The following is an 11,185-nucleotide window of genomic DNA, read 5'->3' on the forward strand; positions in this document are numbered from 1 at the left end:
GCCTGTAACGAGGCTGAGTTTGAACAGTGTGTTTAGGTGAGGGGTTAGTTCATTTTGGAGCTCTTGTAAGACACAGCCTGGGACACCGTCCAGTCCCATTGAAGCTGGTTTTTTTTTGGCTTTGGATAGGGCTGTTTTAACCTGTGTGTCGGTGATTGATGGGGCCCTACATTCTTCTGGTATGGTTATGGGCCCTTTAGGGGGTGAGAGGGGGGTGAAGTTTGCACTAAACCTGTCTGCCAGAATGTTGGCAATATCAGTCAGTTAAGTGTATTTTGTGCCATTCTGCACTAATTCAGAACAGATCTGAGAGTTTCCACATAGGTTCTTGACATAGCTAAAGAATGCTTTGTGGTTATCTTTGGAGTCATTGGCAATTTTTTTTTCAAAACTAGCCTTGGATGATTTAATGAGGGATCGTAGTTTCTTGCTGATACTGATCAGGGATGTCTTTCCTTCTTGGGATTTTACTCTTTTCTGTACTAGTTTCCTCCTTCTGTTGTATAGCTTATTTATGGTAGGGGTGCACCAGACCGGTTTCCTTTTCTTGGAGGAGTGTATCTTGGTTTTACTTGGGATAGCACAATCCATGCATTTCTGCAGATGCTCATAGAGTGCCTTTGTAAAGGTTTCAGCAGCTTGGACAGCATTGTCCTTTAGCATGGGGGCTGTGAACCTTTCCACCTTGGTCTTAAGTAATGTGAAGTTTGCTTTTGAAAAGTTTTTCACGGTGGTTTCCTTGATTGGGGGTGGGGGCAGAATGTGGACATCCAGAGTGATTAGTCTATGGTCTGATCTAACCAGTGAGGGGTTGACCTCCGGTGTGGAACACTGGTCACCCATGTTGGTGATGACCAGGTCCAATATGTTGTTCCCTCTGGTGGGGGTGTTGACCAGTTGATCCAGGGCGTTTGGGTTTATAAATTCTAGGAAGCATTGGGCAAGGGAGTTAGTACTTGGGTAGTTCTCCCATTTTATGTTTGGGTAATTGAAATCATCCAGTATTAGGGTGTTTGGTAGGACCTTCATATTTCCCAGTGTCTCCAGAAATGCGGAATGGGGGTCCTGGGCCATGGTGGGTGATCAGTAGCAAGCTACAATTTGGATTGCAGTTTTGCCTGTTGTTAGTTGCACATGGATGACCTCTGATGCATTGTGCTGCGCCACTAACCTGGAGGTGTGAGTATCCTTGATGAATATGGATACACCCCCGCCATTTGTGTTTCGGTCCTGGTGCTGTGGCCGAAAGGTATGGTATGAGTTATAGCCTAGTAGTGTTGGGGTGCTCTCAGGAGCCTTAAACCAGGTTTCTGTTATTGCACAGATGTCGATGTTCTCCATACTGAGGAGTGCCTCGAGTGCGTGCATTTTGAGGTTTAGACTTCTGGCGTTGAGTAGTATTACCCTCAGTTTTTGCTTACGTTGTGCTATTTATGGTGGTGGGTTTATCTTTTGGGCCTTGCCTAAAAAAGGCACTATGGGGCGGCAAGAGCCTTGGCCAGTATTTGAAAGCCTAAGGGTGACAGGTGCAAGCCATCTCTTGCAAAGCAACGTGGCTTGTCGAGCATGTCATCCCAGGCAGACAGATACTGGATCCCCTTTGAATGACACCAGAAACTTAGCCAGTTGTTGAAATTGATAATTTTTTCTTTATACTGTGGCATCTTTCTTGGTGAGGGCAGGATGCTACTCAGGGTCAGGGTCATACCGGCCTGGGCTACATGATCAGAGAGCTCTTCCATGTCTCTTTTCATGCAGTCCAGGGAGGTATGTCTCAGGTCATTCACACCAATATGGATAATGACAGAGATGTATTTGTACTTGTTCTGTTCTTGTCAGGAATCTCAATGGCAATACCTAGATCTGCTCTGGGTTACAGCACAACGGCACGAAAATTACAGAACCAACTGATACTGCCAACATCCTGGCAGATAGGTTCAATGCTAACTTTACCCCCACCCCCACCCCCTAAAGGGCTCATATCTATACAGGAAGAATGCAGAGTCCCTGTTATCACATCTATGCAGGTAAAAGCTGCACTCTCTAAAACCAAAAACACAGCATCCGTGGGACCGGACAACATCCCAGGCTGCATTTTACACGAACTTCAGAACTAAATGGCTCCCCACCTAAGCACTATGTGCAATCATAGTCTCACATCAGGCTTTGTGCCCACTGAATGGTGCACAGCAACAGTTATCCCACTCCACAAAGGGGGAGCCACCACTGATCCTGGGAACTACCGCCCTATTACCCTGACAAGCCTGGTCTGCAAGGCCATGGAACGTATTATCATGGAACTCATAAACAAAGACATTGGTAACCTCCAAACTCTGGACCCCACCCAGATCAGGTTTGTGAAAGGCAGATCATGCCTTCTGAATCTGATCGACTTCTTTGAGGCAGTCACCAAAGCCATAGACGAGGGTAAGGTGGTTCACACAACCTATCTTGACCTCGCCAAGGCTTTCGACACCATCCTCCATTCTGGAATTATAGCTAAACTCAATAATCTAGGTATAAATCCCTACGTCACAAGATGGGTTGCCAACTGGCTCATTGACAGAACCCACACTGTAATAGTTGCAGACGCCAAATCTGACTTCAAACCAATGACAAGTGGAGTACCACAAGGTTCAGTCCTGGGACCTTTCCTGTTTGGTATCTACTTCTCTGAAGTACAGGATAACACAGAAGGCCTCTGGCTAATGAAGTTTACAGATAACTGCAAACTAGGAGCCATAGTCGAGTCCCCAAATGATGTGGACATCCTAGAGAAGGGCCTCACTGAGACAGATGCCTGGTGTCAGAGGCATGGCCTCAAGCTCAGTGCCAAAAAGTGCATTGTCATCCCCTTTGGTAAAAACTCTGAACCCATGAACTACCACATAAACAGCAGTCTACTTAATGCCAAATGTGTGATAAGTGACCTTGGGACCCAGGTGGACAGTAGTCTCTCCTTTGATAATCACATCACCACAGTAGTCAGGAAATCCTTCTATGTGGTACACCTCATCACAAAAGGGTTCTCATCTAGGAAAAGTGGTCATTGTTCCCCTCTACTCAGCACTCATTAGACCCATTATAGAGTACAATGCCCCTTTTGGAATGTACCTCACAAGACATCTGCAGCAGCTGGAAAGGCCACAGAAATGCCCTACACTGATTGTCTCAAAAAACTCTAGCTTTACTCTGTAGCATATCACCTACTCCTAGGAGCTCTCTGCCTAACATAAAGCTATGTTAAACCCAGAGCTGTTGGACATGCTACACCTAAAGAAATCCCAATCCCTCCGAGCTACATGCTCTAGGGACCTAAACCTTGTCACCACAATAAACAGGATATGCTGGGGGGATAGATTCCTCTCCCAGAGACTTCCTACACTCTAGATCAAGCTGCCCATCTATGTCAAGCAAAGTTCCTCATTAGCACTCTTCAAGAAAAATCTTGATGAGTGGATGGGAAATAGGAAATATACCCCGGGGATCACTTCTGTGGCTCTGTTTGACAGGGGCACAGATAATTAACTTTCTTGAGTGACGTAAGCCAGTGAACCTTGTTCGCTAGGCTTATTTAGGCCCTTGGGCCGATAGCCTAGTACCTACCTATGAACCTATGAAATGTTTGAGAACCAGATGCAATAATCCTGGATATGGCCCTGGAAAATGTGAGGCTCCAAATGGTAAGATCTTCTAGTATTTATTTATTTATTTAACATTTGTTTATCGGGAAAGTCCAACTTGGAGCAAAGCCAATTTTCACCGGAGGCCCGGGGAGAAACGCTGCAGAATGCATCTCTTTGTAACATGGAGGGAAACCAGAGCACCCGGAGGAAACCCACACAACCACAGTGAAGACAGGTAGACTCCACACGGAAGGCACTCCAGCCGAGAATCGAACCAGAGACCCTCTTACTGTGAGGTGACAAAGTTGCCACTGCACCATTGCACTGTCCAAGTAGTAGCAGGATTTCTTGTCTCCTTTATTACCTCCTGCATGTCCTCATAAAAAGGACGCCTCAAAGACATCAAAAATGAGTCATCCAGGCAGTCAGTTGAAGTTGTTCACGACTTGGATGTATTATTCCCCACGTCTTATGTAAGTATATCCAATCTGTGACGAAGTTTGTGGTAATTGGCCCTAGCCCATTGTATAAGAAGGGAGAACCAATTTTGCCTTGACCAGAAAGGAGTCACCACAATGATTTGTGAAGAATCCTTCTGAATCTTCAGAATTACCTTGGATATCAGAGGAAAGTGTGGCAATGCCTAGAGGAATATCCCCGACCATGAGAATGAAAATGCATCTGTTTCTTAGGCCTGTCTGCAAGGAGTCCTGATACAAAATTTCTTTAGTTGTCTGTTTTGAAAGGAGGCAAACTGATCAAATTTAAGTGTTCCTCACAACTGGATATGTTTCTGTAAAACTCTTGCTCAGTTTTCATTTGTATGGGTATGTAGTGGTCCTGTTCAGCTTGCCTATCAAATGTTTTGCTCTGACGGAATGTATGATGCTTAGAGGGTTGAGGAATGCTGTACTGCTACTTCCCAAGTCATCACAGCCAGCCTCTGTAGGTGATACGACCTTGTACCTCACTGCTTATGCACAGCATAGCCATAGGTGATACAAGATATTTCAAGGCATGGATGACAAGCAACATCTCCTTTATACTGATATGCTCTGGTCTCCTTGAATGACTCCAAAAGCCTTGCACCTTTACCCCATTGACAAAACTCCTCAAGCAAATCTGAAGTTTCTACACTGAGATTGGTTTGTGGTTTAAGGACAGAAAGGGAGACCTGGATTCAGCTAAATTTGTCTTGACCAATGAAGAACGAATACACCACTGGACACCGAGGCTAAGTTCCAGACCTTTTATTGCAAGTTAAGCGCTTTCATCCAACCTCTGTTGGACTTCTTCAGAACAACACATGAAAGAAACTCAACCCTTTTTATACACGCCTTGAAACTTGCTAAATTAAACAATTAATTAATTAGTTAATAAAACTCAATTAACCCATAATAACCCCATTCACTTGCCTCACTCATAAAACACCATTTTAATACACATTATAACCTTAATAAATAAATACAACCCAAGTAAAAATACTAGATAATCCATAAAAACATTTTAATGTTAACCTAAAATATACTTTAATTTCAGTATAGCTTATACTAACATTGTCATTGATACCCGGGAAATTGGTGGCATCCAAACTCAAATGCCACCTCAACTCACAGATATCTAAATCTATGTCCAGAACCCTGCCCTGCCTGTCCTTGGTCAATTGCTGTAACATCACAAACTTGAATCTGTAACATGGATTTTTCAATATGTGCCTTGCCAATGCATTAGTCGTCTTCACATTCTTGATATCTTTAAAATGCCTACTAGTCTTACCGACATAGAAGGCTGAACAGTACTCACATTTGGCCATATATACTAGGTGCCTACTGTTACAATTAAAATGTCCATGAAAATGAAATGTTCTTACGTTAATGCGTGTTTTTTCACCAGTCTCAAAAATGTATGTACATACATTGCATCTGCCACACTTGAAGTGACCAAGTGCTCTACTGCACTGGTGAGAATCAATATGAGCCCCCAATTCCAAAATCTCTTTAAATAATCTGTCTCTTCTAAAAATTACCCTAGGGGGTCCCCCCACCTTATCCATAAGGGAACTGTAAGCATGTAACAATCTCCATTTTTTTGAATGATGTGACTTACACATTCAGCATCCTGGTTAAAAGTAGTAATAAACAATAACCCACTACTCATCTTTCTTAAACCTGAATTACCATGTCTTGGCATGTTGGAACTTTCGGACACATCAAGATCCAGGGTCCCCCTAAGTATAGGCTTATACACGCCCCCCACTCTTTTGGCTCTAACTTCCTTTGCCAAAATTCTACAAAGAGCTTCAGGGTATCCCCTTTTAATAAATAACTCCATAATAAATTCAAGCTCTTTCAAAAAGTCATGATCTCTAGTGACCATTCTGGCTGCCCTTACAAATTGTCCCTTGACAATAGACTTTTTTTTGGTGATAAGGGTGCCAACTACAAAATTCCAAATAGGAGTTGGAAAATGTGGGTTTTCTATAAATATTAGCTCTCAGGTACTGCCACTATCAGTAGTCAAAAGGACATCCAAATATGACACCCTATCTCTACTACATTCATGTGTGAACTTAAAAAATTCCACTGTGTGATTAATATAGTCAAGGAAGTTTTTTAACATTTCTTCTTGTCCATCCCAAATGAAAAAAATGTCATCCAAAAATCTGGTGCAGTGTTTAATACATGCCCATAATTCACTGGGAAAAATAAATTCCTGCTTCAAGTGGGACATAACAAAATTGGCATATATGGGGGCACATGCCACCCCCATAGCCACACCAGTCACCTGGTTGTAATATTGCCCTTCAAAATGCAAAAAGTTGTTTGTTAAAACTGCCTCCATCAGGGTGATAAAAACATTGATTTCATCTTGATCAAAAATGTGAGTCTTGCCAAGCTGCACTCCCAGCCAATCTAGCCCAACCTTGTGGGGTATCATCGAAAAAAGATTACACACATCTGTAGTAACCTAAAAGGTATTTTCGGTGATACTGACCCCATTCAATTGGTCCAGGAAATGCCATGAGTCCTTGGTAATATAGGAAAATGTTTCTAACCTCTTTTGCAAATGATGGCCCAGATACTTACTTAAAAAGCAGGTTTTCGCCCTTTTACCATCCACAATAGGCCTAAACTTTAGAGTCAAGGCCTTTGTCGATATTGGGAATACCAAAGATATTTGGTATTACTAGATGATCATTCCTTAAAAATCGATATTCCTTCTCGTTAATTTGCCCTTGGTATAGCATGTCCTCTATTAAAAGATCCAGCCTCTTATAGGCTATATGGATTTCATTAAGATTACTCTCACAATACATTTCCTCAGTCAATAGGGCTGTCATCTTATCCGAATAATCACACCTATCAAGGATAACTGCCCCACTACCCTTATCCGGCTTCATTATCCGGATAGTCGTTATCTGTCACCAATTCCCTCAGAATGATTTTCTCACTTAATTGCAAATTACTAGACATCATAAGGGCTTTGTCCCTGTAACCATCTCTGATATCAATCTCACACATTTTCTCATATGTCCCCACACAACTATTAAGAGGGGGATTAAAATAACTGGGTCTTTTTATCTCAGTTCCTTGTTCATCACAACTACTCCCATTAAACCACACTTTTAGGTTCACTTTGCAAGCAAAAAGTTTTAAATCTATTAAAATATTGGATAAATCACCACATCTACATGGCACAAACGTGAACCCCTTAGATAACAAATCAGCATGTGCTACACTAATAAGATTTTTAGAATAATTATAAATTTTGTAATCACCAGCTGAATTAACAATAATATCCGGACCACTGACAACGTGTCATTAAAATCAAACATAGCATTATATAAAATGTCAAAGTCAATTTGTCCATTATGTATGGAAATATCAGTGTTTGTCCAAGCATTGCCACAATCCAGTATATCAGAAATTGCTGATCCATTATCCATGGATGGCTCAAAATTAGCCCGTCTACAATTATTAAAGTCATTTGGCAAAAGAATGTTGGATGAAAAAAATGTCTGATGGAAAAATACACGAATTACTGTCACCACCTGTGTCACTACATTCATAAGTGGCACTGAATGACATATGCAGACCAAATTGCTCATTGCTCATCATATGTTGTTCAGTGCCACTTACGAATGTAGTGACACAGGTGGTGACAGTGGTTCGTGTATTTTTCCATCAGACATTTTTTCATCCAACATTCTTTTGCCAAATGACTTTAATAATTGTGTATGGGCTAATTTTGAGCCGTCCATGGATAATGGATCCACAATTTCTGATATACTGGATTGTGGCAACGATTGGACAAACACTGACATTTCCATAAATAATGGACAAATTGACTTTGACATTTTATATAATATTATGTTTGATTTTAATGACATATTTGTTGTCAGTGGCCTGGATATTATTGTTAATTCAGCTGGTGATTACAAAATTTATAATTATTCTAAAAATCTTATTAGTGTAGCACATGCTGATTTGTTATCTAAGGGGTTCACGTTTGTGCCATGTAGATGTGGTGATTTATCCAATATTTTAATAGATTTAAAACTTATTACTCGCAAAATGAACCTAAAAGTTTTGTTTAATGGGAGTAGTTGTGATGAACAAGGAAATGAGTTAAAAAGACCCAGTGATTTTCATCCCCCTCTTAATAGTTGTGTAGGGACATATGAAAATCTGTGAAATTGATATCAGAGATGGTTACAGGGACAAATCCCTTAGGATGTCTAGTAATTCATCCTTAAGTGAGAAAACCATTCTGAGGGAATTGGCAGCAGATACCAATTTCCAGATAATGAAGCCAGATAAAGGTAGTGGGGCAGTTATCCTTGATAGGTGTGATTATTCGGATAAGATGACAGCCCTATTGACTGAGGATACTTATTGTGAGAGTAATCTTAATGAAATCCATATAGCCTATAAGACGCTGGATCTTTTAATAGCTGACATGCTATACCAAGGGCAAATTAACGAGAAGGAATACCGATTTTTAAGGAATGATCATCCAGTAATACCAAATATCTTTGGTATTCCCAAAATCCACAAAGGCCTTGACTATTTAAAGTTTAGGCCTATTGTGGATGATAAAAGGGCAAAAGCCTGCTTTTTAACTAAGTATCTGGACCATCATTTGAAAAAGGGGTTAGGAACATTTTCCTATATTACCAAGGACTCGATGCATTTTCTGGACCAATTGAATGGGGTCAGTATCACTGAAAATACCTTTTTGGTTACTATAGATGTGTGTAATCTTTCTTCGGTGATACCCCACAATGTTGGGCTAGATTGGCTGGGAGTGGAGCTTGGCAAGACTCACATTTTTGATAAAGATAAAATCAGTGTTTTTATCACTCTGATGGAGGCAGTTTTAACAAACAACTTTTTGCATTTTGAAGGACAATATTACAAGCAGGTGACTGGTGTGGCTATGGGGGCGGCATATGCCCCCATATATGCCAATTTTCTTATGTCCCACTTGGAGCAGGAATGTATTTTTCCCAGTGAATTTTGGGTAGGTATTAAACACTACATCAGATTTTTGGATGACATTTTTGTCATTTGGGATGGACAAGAAGAAATGTTAAAAAACTTCCTTGACTATGTTAATCACACAGTGGAATTTTTTAAGTTTGCACACGAATATAGTAGAGATAGGGTGTCATATCTGGATGTACTTTGGACTATTGATAGAGGCAGTAAAACCCTGAGAGCTAATATTTATAGAAAACCCACATTTTCCAACTCCTATTTGGAATTTTGTAGGTGGCACCCTTATCACCAAAAAAAAGTCTATTGTCAAGGGACAATTTGTAAGGGCAGCCAGAATGGTCACTAGAGATCATGACTTTTTGAAAGAGCTGAATTTATTATGGAGTTGTTTATTAAAAGGGGATACCCTGAAGCTCTGTGTAGAATTTTGCCAAAAGAAGCTAGAGCCAAAATACTGAGGGGCATGTAAACCCCTATGCCTAGGGTATCCCTAGATCCTGATATGTCTGAAGATTCCAACATGCCAAGACATGGTAATTCAGGTTTAAGAAAGATGAGTAGTGGGTTATTGTTTATTACTACTTTTAACCAGGATGCTGAATGGATAAGTCACATCATTCAAAAAAAATGGAGATTGTTACATGTAGACAGTTCCCTTATGGATAAGGTGGGGGACCCCCCAGGGTAGTTTTTAGAAGAGACAGATCATTTAAAGAGATTTTAGAATTGGGGGCTCATATTGATTCTCACCAGTGCAGTACAGCACTTGGTAACTTCAAATGTGGCAGATGCAATGCATGTACGCACATTTTTGAGACTGGTGAAAAAACACGCATTAACGCAAGAACATTTCATTTTCATGGGCATTTTAATTGCAACAGTAGGAACCTAGTATATATGGCCAAATGTGAGTACTGTTCAGCCTTCTATGTTGGTAAGACTAGTAGACATTTTAAAGATGGAATCAGGGAACATATTCTAGATATCAAGAATGTGAAGACTACTAATGCATTGGCAAGGCACATATTGAAAAATCCATGTCACAGATTCAAGTTTGTGGTGTTACAGCAATTGACCAAGGACAGGCAGGGCAGGGTTCCGGACATAGATTTAGATATCTGTGAGTTGAGGTGGCAATTGAGGTTGGATGCCACCAATTTCCCGGGTATCAGTGACAATGTTAGTATAACATCTATACTGAAATTAAAGAATATTTTAGGTTAACATTAAAATGTTTTTATGGATTGTCTTGTATTTTTACATGGGTTGTATTTATTTATAAAGGTTTTAATGTGTATTAAAATGGTGTTTTATGACTGGGGTAAGTCAATGGGATTATTATGGGTTAATTGAGTTTTATTAACTAATTATTTAATTTTTTTAATTTAACAAGTTTCAAGGTGTGTATAAAAAGGGTTGAGTTTCTTTCATGTGTTCTTCTGAAGAAGTCCAACATAGGTTGGATGAAAGCACTTAACTTGCAATAAAAGGTCTGGAACTTAGCCTCAGTGTCCAGTGGTGTATTTGTTCTTCAGTGGAGTGGTTGTCTCCACCAATGCAGTTCCCTTTTTAGAAAGCCCCAAACTGGAATTTGATGTCCAGAGAATGTAAATGCTGGGTCAAAGTGTTGTTTAGAAACCAGACTATCTTTCTAATGGGTAACCTGGTTAGAAGAATCATGAGAATCATAGAAGCCATGAATCCTGGGATCCTGAGAAAATTTCTTGCAGAAGTCTGATAATGGAGAAGCTCAGGAAAGTTTCCAGATAGAAATCCTTCTCTTGTGTCAAAAAAAGCATTCTGAAGAGAAGCATCTAGAAGGCAGCAGAGAAACACAAGCCTTTCTGACAGAGTAAAGCAGGATTCTGTAACATTTATCTTAAAGCCCAGATTAGTCAGAAGAGACATGAATTGTTAGTCATGTATTCACCATAACTTGGCATTTGTGTTGTCCATTTTCATTCTTCCTCACCAATGGGTTCAGATCTATTCCTTGGATCCAACTTGGCTGCATACAGTAGACTTTGGATCCAGTTCTCGAGCTCCTCCATGTACCGC

This window comes from Protopterus annectens, chromosome 7.part0 (assembly GCF_019279795.1).
Source record: "Protopterus annectens isolate FY-2018-M chromosome 7.part0, PAN1.0, whole genome shotgun sequence".
In the NCBI taxonomy this organism is placed as follows: Eukaryota; Metazoa; Chordata; order Ceratodontiformes; family Protopteridae; genus Protopterus; species Protopterus annectens.